Source organism: Rhineura floridana, chromosome 9, assembly GCF_030035675.1.
Source record: "Rhineura floridana isolate rRhiFlo1 chromosome 9, rRhiFlo1.hap2, whole genome shotgun sequence".
Lineage (NCBI taxonomy): Eukaryota > Metazoa > Chordata > Lepidosauria > Squamata > Rhineuridae > Rhineura > Rhineura floridana.
Window position 1 is genome coordinate 84,475,590 of NC_084488.1, and position 12,602 is coordinate 84,488,191.

At 40.9% G+C, this 12,602-nt stretch overlaps 1 long non-coding RNA gene across 1 annotated transcript; it reads right to left on the bottom strand.

Annotated features, from left to right (window-relative positions):
* Nucleotides 1-172: 172 nt before the first annotated feature.
* On the bottom strand, nucleotides 173-10,191 carry LOC133364516 (uncharacterized). Its single transcript, XR_009757965.1, has 3 exons — nucleotides 9,887-10,191; nucleotides 1,842-1,994; nucleotides 173-233 (listed from the first exon to the last, which is right to left on the bottom strand). It is a non-coding gene; the product is annotated as an uncharacterized LOC133364516 (long non-coding RNA).
* Between the last annotated feature and the right edge of the window lie 2,411 nt (nucleotides 10,192-12,602).

Genomic DNA, 12,602 nt, shown 5'->3' on the forward strand with positions numbered 1-12,602 from the left:
CTTGACAATATAAATGTTGATCATTAAACAATCTCTTATGAAAGGCCTCGAGAGTTTCTGCTGCAGTTTTTATGAGTTCAATAAAAGTTAATCAAAACATTTGCAAACCAAGAATGTGACTGTGCCAGATGCTGATCTATGGCCTGGTCTACACATGCAGCAGAAAGAGATGGTAGAATAGATTGTGCCACTTCACACTCCATGTAGGCAGAGTCATATTTTTGAATAATCCCCTATGCAAAAAAAAAAAGTCACTGCAATTAGAAAACAAATGCGACAGAGATATGGCAGAAATAGCACCTTTCTCCCTGGTATGCTAGTCTTTTTTAAGTGGGCTTGTTTTTTTTTAATGTGGGAGAGCATTCAAAAATGGCATCCTTCCATCTGTAGCTCATAGGTATATATTCCACTCCACCACCTAAGAATTCTACCACTTCATTCTGCTGCATACAATAACAAGGTATGCTTTTGCTCAAATGAAATCAGTGAAATGGGGTCATAGCACATGACTGGAAACTAACTCATATTTAAAATTTATTACAAATATTTTCATCTTTCTATTTAAAAACACATGCAAGCACACTCAAGGCGGCTAAAAAATCCATTAACAACAATAACATAAAAAACAACTTTTGGTGCTTTATGTGCATAAGTTGAGTAATTGCATCTCACTGCCATGTGTACAGGTGCAAGGTGCACATACTGCACCCTTTAAGCACGTACATGTTAAGAAAGTATTAATGCTGCGAAGTAGCCTTAAGAAGCAAATGGTACTTACTCACTTATGTAATAATGTTTAGGATTGGAGTTTAAGTAGGGAGTGAGTTAGTTGCATTGAACTCAGTGAGACTTGCCTCTGAGCCAATATACTTAAGATCATGCTGCACGATGACAGAAATGCAAAGAACACAACTTGATCCACAATTCATTGTTTAAATCAAGTTTAAAAGTAGTTAAAAGGGAAACATAAAAGCATAAGAAGAGCCCTGCTGGATCAGACCAAACGCCTGTTCTTACAGTGGTCAACCAGATGCCTATGGGAAGCCCACAAGCAGGACCTGAGTGCAATAGCCCTCTCCCCACTTATGATTCCCAGCAACTGGCATTTAGAGGCAGACTGCTTCTGACATTGTAGGTAGAACATAACCATTGTGACCAGTGTATTGAAACCTACATGTTACCCTGCAGCCATGCATGGGGTACTGAAAGCCTCTTCACTACTGCAAAGGAGAAGGGGGCAATCTGCACTACAGAAAGAGAAGGCAGTGCTCATATTATAAGGGACCAAAAGTAGCTCAACCCTGTTTGTGACTCTCCTCCCATAGCAACTGTATTTAGAAGGCTATGATGGGAGCATGATTTGACTAAAATGGGGGGCATATTGGGGCTTGTGGATTGAATTAATATTATTATTATTTGAGCACAATGGAAGGGACTGGGGAGAAAGGATTGCTTCATCTTTCCCCTGCCAATTGCTTAAAAAAAACACCCTTCCCTGGCAGCTTTTACTCCTGCCAGCATTCCAGACCCATGTTTACCTCACAAACAACAGGAATAAAAGCAGGTCGGGCAGAAGGTTCGGGCCAAAAACCATTGGCAGGAGGAAGGTGAAGTGCTCCTTTCTCTGCTGTCCCTTCCATAATGCAAACCACCTCTTTATGAGAAAAGGGGCCATCAAAACTTGGTTAGACATGGCTGCAGGGTAATGTGCTCCCTCCTCAAAGTTTCCATTCTTTGGCCCAGTAGGACAAAACCATAAACAAATTGGATTGCGGTGAAAGGAAATGTTATTTGAACGAATAGCAGACAGTTGGCTATCCAGAGGCCAGGGTAATACTGACCTCAGTTCTTCCTCTAAGAGTTATGGTTTGAGCGAGGCAATGCTTTCCATGTCTGTTCTTGTTCCTCATGGGATCATTCATTCTAATCATGCAGTTTCCTCTGGTTTGCACAACTGGCCGGAACAGAAGAGCAAGCCTAAAGATGGAAAAAAACTGACGCACACAATCCAGTTTATATTATATAAATCACATAATTCCTAAATTTATTTTTCAGCCATGTGATAGGAACACCTTCAGAGTTTACAGCAGGAAAAAAATCCTGGATGCATTTTCTCAGCAAGACTTTAAACTTGTCCCTTCAGTTCTTTCATAATTCATTGGGGGGGGGCATTTCAGGGTGACTTTTTGATTTTTTAAAAAATGCCTTATTAGGATTTCTCTGTCTTTCTTTTTTGGGTGGCACTATGCACAGTGTTTACATTGCAGGGCAAATTAGACATTGTCTCAGCAAACACATGTTCCCCGTTCCACAGGGTGGCATTTGCAGGGTTATAGTCTGCAGGGGGGAGAGTGCTCAACTCTTCTCTGCCCACCACATTTCCACTATTTCCCCTCCCCCCAGCTTGAGAATCCTAAACAGGGTTGGCCCTACTGTTAGGCAGAGTGAGGCATCTGTCTCGGCCCTACTGTTAGGCAGAGTGAAGCATCTGTCTCAGACAACAGGTGCTGGTTGGCCACCGTGTGAGCAGGTTGCTGGAGCAGATGGGCCAATAACTTGATCAAGAAGGTTCTTCTTATGTTTGTATGCTGAGGGGCAGGGATCAAACAATGGTAAGGTGTTAGGTGACAGAGATGTGTGTACTACATGGCCTGCTCTATGCCCCTTAACCTAGCCTCTTATTTTCACATGCAATGGAACACACTGTCCCGTCATCAGTGTTCAACTCTCAGCCCAATCAGCTTTTAAACATGGAATGGGGGACAAGCACCATTTTATTCTTTGCCCCAGGCAGCAAAATGTCTTGGGCCAACCTTGTTCCCAACATGGGTCCCCCTTCATAAGCATGGATCTGGAACTTCATTGGGGGAAGGCCAGGAGGAACTTGTGACAAAAATGTGGCAGGCCAGGTAAGTGTGACATCTGTGCTTCAAATCACCTCCTTCCACCACATCTTCTTTTCCCTAAAATAAGTGGTGGCCAGTGTTCTGTTACATGCCTTTTTGCACAATGTGCAATTCTTGTCTATAATAAGCAAATCCGCTTACACAAGAAACAGAGGGTTTTGATGGAATTTGAAAACAAAATAAGAGTATGTAAGGAATCATAAGTGATTTACTTAGTTGTTGCTAAAGTGTCTTCCCAGCTGCATACTGTTACTTTTAAGACACCAAGAACAAAAATGTTCCTATGGCTACTGCCCACACCAACTTCACTACTGACATGTCTTTATTACCCCCAAACCACATATGGTTGTAATGTGCCTTCAAGTCGATTACGACTTATGGCGACCCTATGAATCAGCGGCCTCCAACAGCATTTGTTATAAACCACCCTGTTCAGATCTTGTAAGATCAGGTCTGTGGCTTCCTTTATGGAATCAATCCATCTCTTGTTTGGCCTTCCACGTTTTCTACTCCCTTCTGTTTTTCCCAGTATTACTGTCTCTTCTAATGAATCATGTCTTCTCATGTGTCCAGAGTATGATAACCTCAGCTTCATCATTTTAGCTTATAATGATAGTTCTGCTGGGAGGAAGGGAGGGATACAAATTAATTAATTAATTAATTAATTAATAATAATAATAATAATTTGTTCTAACACCCAATTATTTGTCTTTTTCGTGGTCCATGTATCCACAAAGCTCTGGTCAACACCACATTTCAACTGAATTGCTTTTCTCTTATCTGCTTTTTTCACTGTCCAACTTTCACATCTATACATAGAGATTGGGAATACCATGGTCTGTATTCCTGACTTTAGTGTTCAGTGATACATCTTTGCATTTGAAGACAGTTTCCAGTTCTCTCATAGCTGCCCTACCCAGTCCTAGCCTTCTTATGATTTCTTGACTATTGTCTCCATTTTGGTTAAGGACTGTGCCAAGGTATTGATATTTCTTGACAAGTTCAATGTCCTCGTTGTCAACGTCAAAGTTACATAAATCTTCTGTTGTCATTACTTTAGTCTTCTTGACATTCAGCTGTAGTCCTCTACAGCTTTCCTCTTTAACTTTCATCAGCATTCATTTCAGATCATGATGGGTTTCTGCTAAGAGTATGGTACTGTCTGCATATCTTAAATTACTGATATTTCTCCCTCCAATTTTCACACCTCCTTCATCTTGGTCCAATCCCGCTTTCTATATGATATATTCTATGTACAGATTAAACAAATAGAGTGACAAAATACACCCCTGTCTCACACCCTTTCTGATTGGGAACCAATCGCTTTCTCCATATTCTGTCCTTACAGTAGCCTCTGGTGCAGAGTGTAGGTTGCACATCAGGACAATCAGATGCTGTGGCACCCCAATTTCTTTTAAAGCATTCCATAGTTTTCCATATCTACACAGTCAAAGGCTTTGCTGTAATCTATAAAGCACAGGGTGATTTTCTTCTGAAATTTCTTGCTCCGATCCATTATCCAACATATGTTTGCGATATGATCTCTGGTGCCTCTTTCCTTTTTAAATCCAGCTTGGGACATGTGGCATTTCTCACTCCATATATGGTAAAAGCCTTTGTTGTAGAATTTTCAGCATTATTTTACTTGAATGGGATATTAAGGCAATATTTTGATAATTACTGCATTCCCTGGGATCCCCTTTCTTTGGAATTGGGCTGTTGTTCTTCCCTTTGTATTGTCCTCTTCTATTTCCATACAGTAACTATTGTAATAGTTCTCTTTGTCCCTACGTACTAATCGGTGTATTGTTGCATTTAGGGTTCTGACCATGTTTCTGTCTCCTTTTGCTTTTGCTTTCCTTCTCTCTTTAACCATTTTAAGAGTTTCTTCAGTCATCCATTGAGATCTTTCTCACTTTTTAACTAGAGGTATTGTCTTTTTGCATTCTTCCCTGATAATGTCTCTGACTTCACTCCATAGTTCTTCTGGTTCTCTGTCAACTAAGTTTAAAGCCTCAAATCTGTTTCTTATTTGATCTTTATATACTTCTGGGATGTTATTTAAATTGTATTTTGGCATTATGATTGCTTTGTTGTTCTTCTTTAGCTTTAATCTGATTTTCAAAATGACCATGATCTGTACCACTGTGTGCTCCTGGAATGGAACTTCTCCATCTTCTGCTACCAAGTATATAATCAATTTGATTCCTGTATTGACCATTTGGTGATGTCTACATGTACAGTCATCTTTTCAGTTGCTCAAAGAATGTGTTTGCAAGAAACAAATTATTGGCTTCACAGAATTCAATAAGTCTTTCTCCTGCTTCATTTCTATCTCCTAAGCCCCATTTTCCCACGATTCCTAGTTCTTCTCTGTTTCCTTCCTTTGCATTCCATTCCCCCATGATTATTAGCACATCTTGTTTTGGTGTGTGATCAATTTCTTTGTGTACTTCTGCATAAAATCTCTCCAATTCCTCTTCTTCTGTGTTTGCCATTGGAGCATAGACTTGGATGATGGTTATGTTAATAAGTTTTCTGTTTAATCTCATTGATATAACTCCGTCAGACCTCGCTTTATAGGTCCTAATTTATTTATTTATTTATTTTATTAGATTTAATTGCTTTTGCTACATCACTTCTCACTATTAAAGCAATCCCATCTCTTCTTAATTTCTCATTTCCTACATAAAATATTTTGTAGTTGCCTGATTGAAAATGTCCCATTCCTGTCCATTTTAATTCACTGATGCCAAGTATTGTAATGTTGATGTGTTCCATTTCTTGCTTGACAATTTCTAACTTTCCCTGGTTCATGCTTCTCACATCCCATGTTCCTATTGTGTATGTCATACAACTCCAAGCTCTCCTTTCGCATCTGTGCACATCGCTTCTGGGCTTCCTTTCAGCTTTGACCCAGCTGTGTCATTAGTCACAGTGCTACTCGTACTTGTCCTTTGTTCTTCTCCAGTAGCTCGTTGAGTGCCTTCTGACTTGGAGGTCTCATCTTCCAGCACTATCTCGTGTTGCATTTTGGATACTCTGTTCATAGGTTTTTCATGGTAAGAGGTATTCAGAGGTGGTTTACCATTGCCTTTTTCTGCGTTTGGATGCATCTTGGTCTGGTGTCTCAGCTTTGACCATTCAGCCTTGGATGCCCCTGCCAGGAGTCTAGCCTCTTGGTCTAGACTCCTGATGGAATTGCTCTCAGCTTCTTTGACACTCTTTGTATCCATAAAAAGAAAAGAAACTATGTTCAATGGAGAGACTTATACCTGACAAGATGTACTGGCCCATGTGTTAAGAAAGGAGCTGTTAGCCTGCAAATTAAACTGATTTTGCACCACTTGCTTGTACATTTCCTTTAATTTTTATATACTATCTTAAATTTTAGGATTGCCCTTCAGTGGAGAGTGTTTGTGTGATGAAGATCGACTGCCTTCAAGTTGATTCCAACATATGGCTTTTCATGGTAAGCGGTATTCAGAGGGGGCTTACCATTGCCTCCCTCTGAGGCTAAGAGGCAGTGACTGGCTCAAGGTCACCCAGTGAGCTTCATGGCTGTGTGGGGATTCAAACCCTGGTCTCCCAGGTCGTAGTCCAGCACCTTAATAGACCATTGCTTTAATTTTTATTAATTTATAATTAATTCTAAAGTTGGTATTTCTAAAAACTCTTTCTTCCTAGTATAGGGCCCAAGCAAACTATAGTTTTAAAATAATAATGTGACAATCCTAATACTCCCCAATATGGAATGGCTCTTGAGATCCAGTCCAAAACATTGGGCAGTCCCAAGAGATCTCCAAGCACAACCCGGAAGTGTACCCCACGATCCCTTGAAATGTCATTTTGTGTATGTGTGTTTCAAAACTGAATTCTTATTCAGCCATGTGCAATGTCCAAATTGTGCCCTGGAAATCTCTTCAGATTTGAAAGGGACACTGTCGTGCACGCACAGCACCACAAAGTTGGGTGAATCTGTCAGTTTTGGTTTCTCATTTTCCACTCCTAAGTTCAGTTCTCCACATTTCCACATCAGATTTTATTTAAAACCAAAAGTTGTTAAAATTCAGAAGCAATTTTCTCCTGATATACACATCTTTGTATGCAATTTTGCCTAATATACACATTGTTGAAAACAATTTTCCCTTATATAATGCATTTTGGATGCTATCTTATTATTTATATATTTATTATATTTATATTCCACACTTCCTCCTGAGCATATATTTTCACTAACATATGCATTTTATGCACACTTTATCCTAGTATATATGTTTTTGTACACCTTACTTGGCTGGAGAACTGCATTGCAAAATGTGGAGAAGTGTGAATTTTGAGGGATGACTGTGTTTCTGTTTGCACATTGCTTGGAAACAGCAAGGTAGGTTTGCCCATAAATGCAAACTCAATCGAGTGTCTCCCGTACCCCTAGTTGGCACCCTGGACTATCACCCCTGGGTTGCTTGCATTTGACAGGCCCAGTCTCACAGCACTGATTCAAAGGGAAATCAATGCATTATACAGCCACAAGAGTGGTTGTATACTATAGCTGGCATGGATTTTTCATATTCCACCATGTTAAACTGAAAATACGTTCCCATGCCACTTTGCTGCTTCCCATGGGCTAGATTTTATTATCTTGTGTCCAGATTTTTAATGTTTATTGTATCTGTATGCTTATTTTGTACATCGCCCAGAGTGGCTGGATAGCCAGCCAGATGGGCAACTAAGAAATTCAATCAATCAATCAGTCAATCAGTCAGTCAATCAATCAATCAATAAGCTCATTTCAAAACAAAACCTTACAAAACTTATAGTCCTGAACTCAGAAACACTTGCTTAACAACCCTGTAGGTTTTCATGGTGATACACAAGACACTCAGAGAGAATCCAGAGTTCAAAGTCTAAAAAAAGAATAAAATAATCCAGATCCCTGTTTGACTTTTTTCTGTCAGCAGCAGGACCGGTGTCAAAGGGCAGCCAGGTCGGGTCCTGGCCAAGGGCCCTGCAGTCCACAAGAGCCCCTGAAGGGTCCCTCATTAGGGTGGGGGAGTAGCACTTCCCTTCCACAATTCCCCTTCCGGCTCACCTGCTCTCTCGCTGACCCTCCCCTGCCCTCCCGCCTGCCCTCCCTCCCTCCCTCCCTCCCCTTGCCTGCCCGCTCACCCTCCCACTCCCTCGTTTGCTCACTCACTTGCCCCCCTCCCGCCCCCTCTGCTCACTCACCCGCCCACTCAGTAGGTAGGTAGGTGGGGGATGTGTGCGTGCATGTGGGTGCCCAACATACCTGGCACCAGCCCTGGTCAGCAGTCTCGTAATTTGTTGAAATTTTTATTAATTTTATTAATGAGCCATGTTCAGAGTACATGTAATCCTATTACTAACCATGCCCCATACTCTGACCTTCATTGTCTGCAGTTTAAAAAATGCATGGCTGATTTTTAATTAATTTAAGAAAATTAACATTGGAACTTATGATAAGCGTAGGCATGTTCAGTAAGTACCAACTGTTATGTTCTAAAAGCCAGACTAACAGGTGTTTGGCTTGGCTAATCAGGGGGCCACACCCATGCCAGACCTTTATTCCACTTTAAACCACCATGGCTTCCCCCAAAGAATCGTGGGAAGTTTGTGAAGGGTGCTGAGAGTTGTTAGGAGACTTATATTCCCCTGAAGAGCTCCAGTGGCCAGAGTGCCTTAACCGTCAGCCCCTCTTCCCAGAGGATTCTGGTGATAGTTGCTCTGTGAGGGGAACAGGGTGTCTCCTAGCAACTCTCATCACCCTTCAGAAAGTACACTTCCCACGATTCTTTGGAGATGCCATGTCTGTTTAAAGTGGTGGAATAAACGCCTTGTGTGGATGTGGTCAGGGACAGCTTTGGTTTAAATTTCGGTGGGAGACTACACATGTCTGCTGTTTTCCTTTTGGAAAGGAAAGGAGCTTTCTCTTGGCCCAGTGCCCGCCCACCCACCCATCTCCTCCTCTCCCTTCCCTTCCCTACCTGTTGTAAGCAAGACTGCACACAAATAAATCCCACTGAACTCAATAAGCATGCAATTGAGCAAACCTAAACTCCTCCCTCCTCCTCCCTCTAAGAAGAACACCAACAAACATACAAAATGTAATTCTCCATTTTTGGAGATGCAGTCCTGATTGCAGGTGTTGCCACCACTCACCATATGTTCAGAGGCACATGTTGCCAAATTCCTCCAAGCTACACGGGAAGCAGATTGGACTGTGGAAAACCAACCCAAATTGCGTTTGCATTTTGAAAAATTTGTAGGGTAGTACAACATCTCAGAGAGGAGATCAGGTTTCCTGCCCCTGGTGCATTGACTACAGCTGCCCAATTTCCCTGCTTTTTAAAGTTTGATATGCCTAGTGAATATATGTCCTGATCTACAAGCCAATAACAACAATAAGGCAAAAATAAGCAATTTCTAATAAGACAAGAAGCCCAATCACTTTGTTGTGGCACTTTGTAGGTGGAGGTGTCAGTTACATTGGCTTCACAGGGTTTTTTTCTTCTCAACTCTTGTTTGTTCTGTAATCTCTTAAATCATTGTCTTTAACAATTACCTTGACTGTTAGAATATCTGCAAGCTTTCCTGGCACAAATTTAGCATGACCTAGTTGTATTCAGTTTGGTTTTCACAACATTAAAGGCATTAAGATCTACATTTTCTTCGTTGAAGGGACTCACGCGGATAGGCTGGTACCACTGTTTGTTTTTGTTGTAGGAGCTTATTTTAAAAACAAATTTCTCATTGTTATCAGGCAACGGTACAATGTCAGCATTTAAAGGAGCTACATCACTTAAGAAATAATGGTTTTTATGGTTCAGTACAGAAAATCCTGAACAGATTTTGGAGACCTGGACTCAGATCCCATCAACAATAGGTACACTTGGGAAGATCACTGCGGGAGAGGCACATCAGAGGGCCCCATCTGGTAAAGAGGTCGAAAGGCAACTCACATCTATTCAGCTGGAGATCCAGCAGTATTACAGAAGTGTTACTTCACATTATCTAGTGTCATCTCAGGCTTCAGTTCCTCCCAGTAGCACATCCTTTACCAGACCTTTCCTTCTCCGAGCTGATTTATTGTTCCAGGGGAGACTCTTCCCCAAAGCAGACAGGGGTCTTAAGCCTCAATGCCTCTGGAAAGAAAAACCTCAGCTGCTGGTATCTCTGTTTTGGCCACACCCAATAGGGCTTATGAGAACACCCTGAAGAGGGCCTCTACTGGGGAAATACTTTTCCTTAGCCTCTTCTTTGTATTTTCTCAGGGTTCCCTCCTCTCCTTCCCTCTCTCTGACACCTTTTATATTCTCCCTGACTCCCTTCAGTTCCTTCTGCCTAAGACACAATAGGTGGGCTTATTCTTTACCATCAGGCAGCTGATGGAGCATGATCTACCTTTCTTCTTCCACAGGTTGCCTCCAGGTAGTGTCCAAATTAGTTTTCCTCAGGAGTCATTGCCTGGGTGTTGCCTGCTGGGGCAGATTGGGGCCTACTTAAGGAGCCAGGGGGGTGATGTGCCTATCACAATCACCTTCAGTTTGCTCTTTGTAAAATGGGCTTTTTAGTGTTCTCTCTCATGTTGGGATAACTGTAACAGATCTCTTCAGTTTCTTCTCCAGTGCTATGGTAAGACTGTAATTTCCGTTAAATAGCAATCAGACCTGTTCTGCTCTACAATGTTTATTTAGTCTCCCTTGTACAAACTCCAGCGAAACAGGTTTCACAACTTTTCCTATAGCAATCTCTTCCTATTACCTGATCATGCTTATAGTTATGATGATTTGCTAATCTGAGTCAGCAACATTGATAGCATACACTGCTTAAGCTTGGTTGCCTTTCTCCTTCCCCCAGGTCAGTAAGGCTATTTACTTCCTGTTTCTTTTTGGCAACCTTTTGATAATTGTTTTCATGTTCTCATTTGTAGTGCAACCCCAGCTTTTTGACATTTTACCATAGGACCCATACATAAATATTAAGGTCCCTCTCAGCTTTGTTATTGCCATGACTATTTATTTTGGATTTATGCATTTGGATTTACATCCCATTTTTGTCTTAAAGGAAAAGATGTCCCTGCACTTGTAGTGCGAGTCGTTTCCGACTCTTAGGGTGACGTCTTGCGATGTTTACTAGGCAGACCATATATATACAATATGCAAATTGTATGCTTGCTATTCTTAAATTTTATTGTTTTTGGTCTGTTGTAATCTCTGTAATCAGAGGTTATCTTGTCTTTTTTAATTCTTTTCCCTCCCACTTTTTGGGTAATCAGAAAATGTAAATATGTCTTTTTCCAGACATCTTCTATGTATTATATTTATTTGATTTGTACCATTAATGTGCATTTTAATATAAGAATTAAATTTCTGTTTTTTTGGATTTATGATCTATCAAATATCCTGGTGAAGAGCATTGTGTGCCAGGAAAAAAATAGACCTGGCATCAGGGGACAATTCAGGACAAGTGTGCCTTATTATTTAGCCCCTGCCATACTTGTCGTACAATCACAGGTTTCACATCAAGCATATTGCTAGATGATGGGGGCATTGCTAAGTACTTAAAAGACTCTGGTATATGAGCCCATGACACCAATCTGCATAAAATCTACTAATTTATATGTACAGATATAAATATAGGCCTCTGGGCAAATTAAGATGGTAGAGCCTGCATGCAACATAAATATATGTTGGGGGAGCGGAGGAGAAGGGCAGGAGATGTAGGACCCAAAGCAAAAGACCAATGTGAGCCCCCTAAGTCACCACCTAATATTTATTTATTTTATTTATTATTTGATTATGTCCCGCCCTTCCTCCCAACAGGAGCCCAGGGTGGCATAATAACCACCCTGTTAAATAATATCACCTGGTCACTCTGGATAAAAATTATTTGTGTTGTTGAGGGATGTCAGAGAATTCTGATGAAAATGGAAATTACCTGTGTTCACTTATTTGTCCCATGCCAGAATGGAAATCAAACCTGTGAATACAATTGATATTCGCCGTTGTTGTTTTCATTCCCCAAATGAAACATAACGGAAGAGTTCCCCCCCATCTGCACTGTGTTTTCTTTCCATTGAAAGGAATAGTGTGGAATAACATAATAATGTAACTAATTAGGTGAAATTCTACCACAGCAGAAAGTAAGATGAAGTTTTTATCTGAAGTCGAACTACAGTGGAATGAAAACAGCGCTGCATACAAGAAACATGGATTGGAACAGTTATTGATGCCTTTTTACATCCCTAATCTTGTTACATGTTATGAATGCATGTAAACTTGCTTTGAACCTCTGTTTTAATTTTGTTTTGAACCTACATTTCAAGAATAATCCATGTTGTGTTTAGGATGTTGTATCACTAATATAAGTGACATTGTCATTGTTTGATAAAATGAGAGGATTTTGTGGCTGTTACATATTATGGTTTGTCTGTATCTAATGGTGGCCACTAGCAGAAAGCACTTCTGCTGGCAGTCAGTTTTTGCCATTCCTACTCACTGCAGCCTTCCCTCATATCTCTTAAAAAGCTGCTTCTGAGGACTGGAGGAACTTCTGAAATGGTATTTGATATGCAGTGAAGGACTGCTGTGGATAGGAGGGCTGTAGATTGGCAAAAATTGGGTATCTCACCTTGTGGGCGCAGAATCGCTTTCTGCTAGCATAAAGACAGCATTG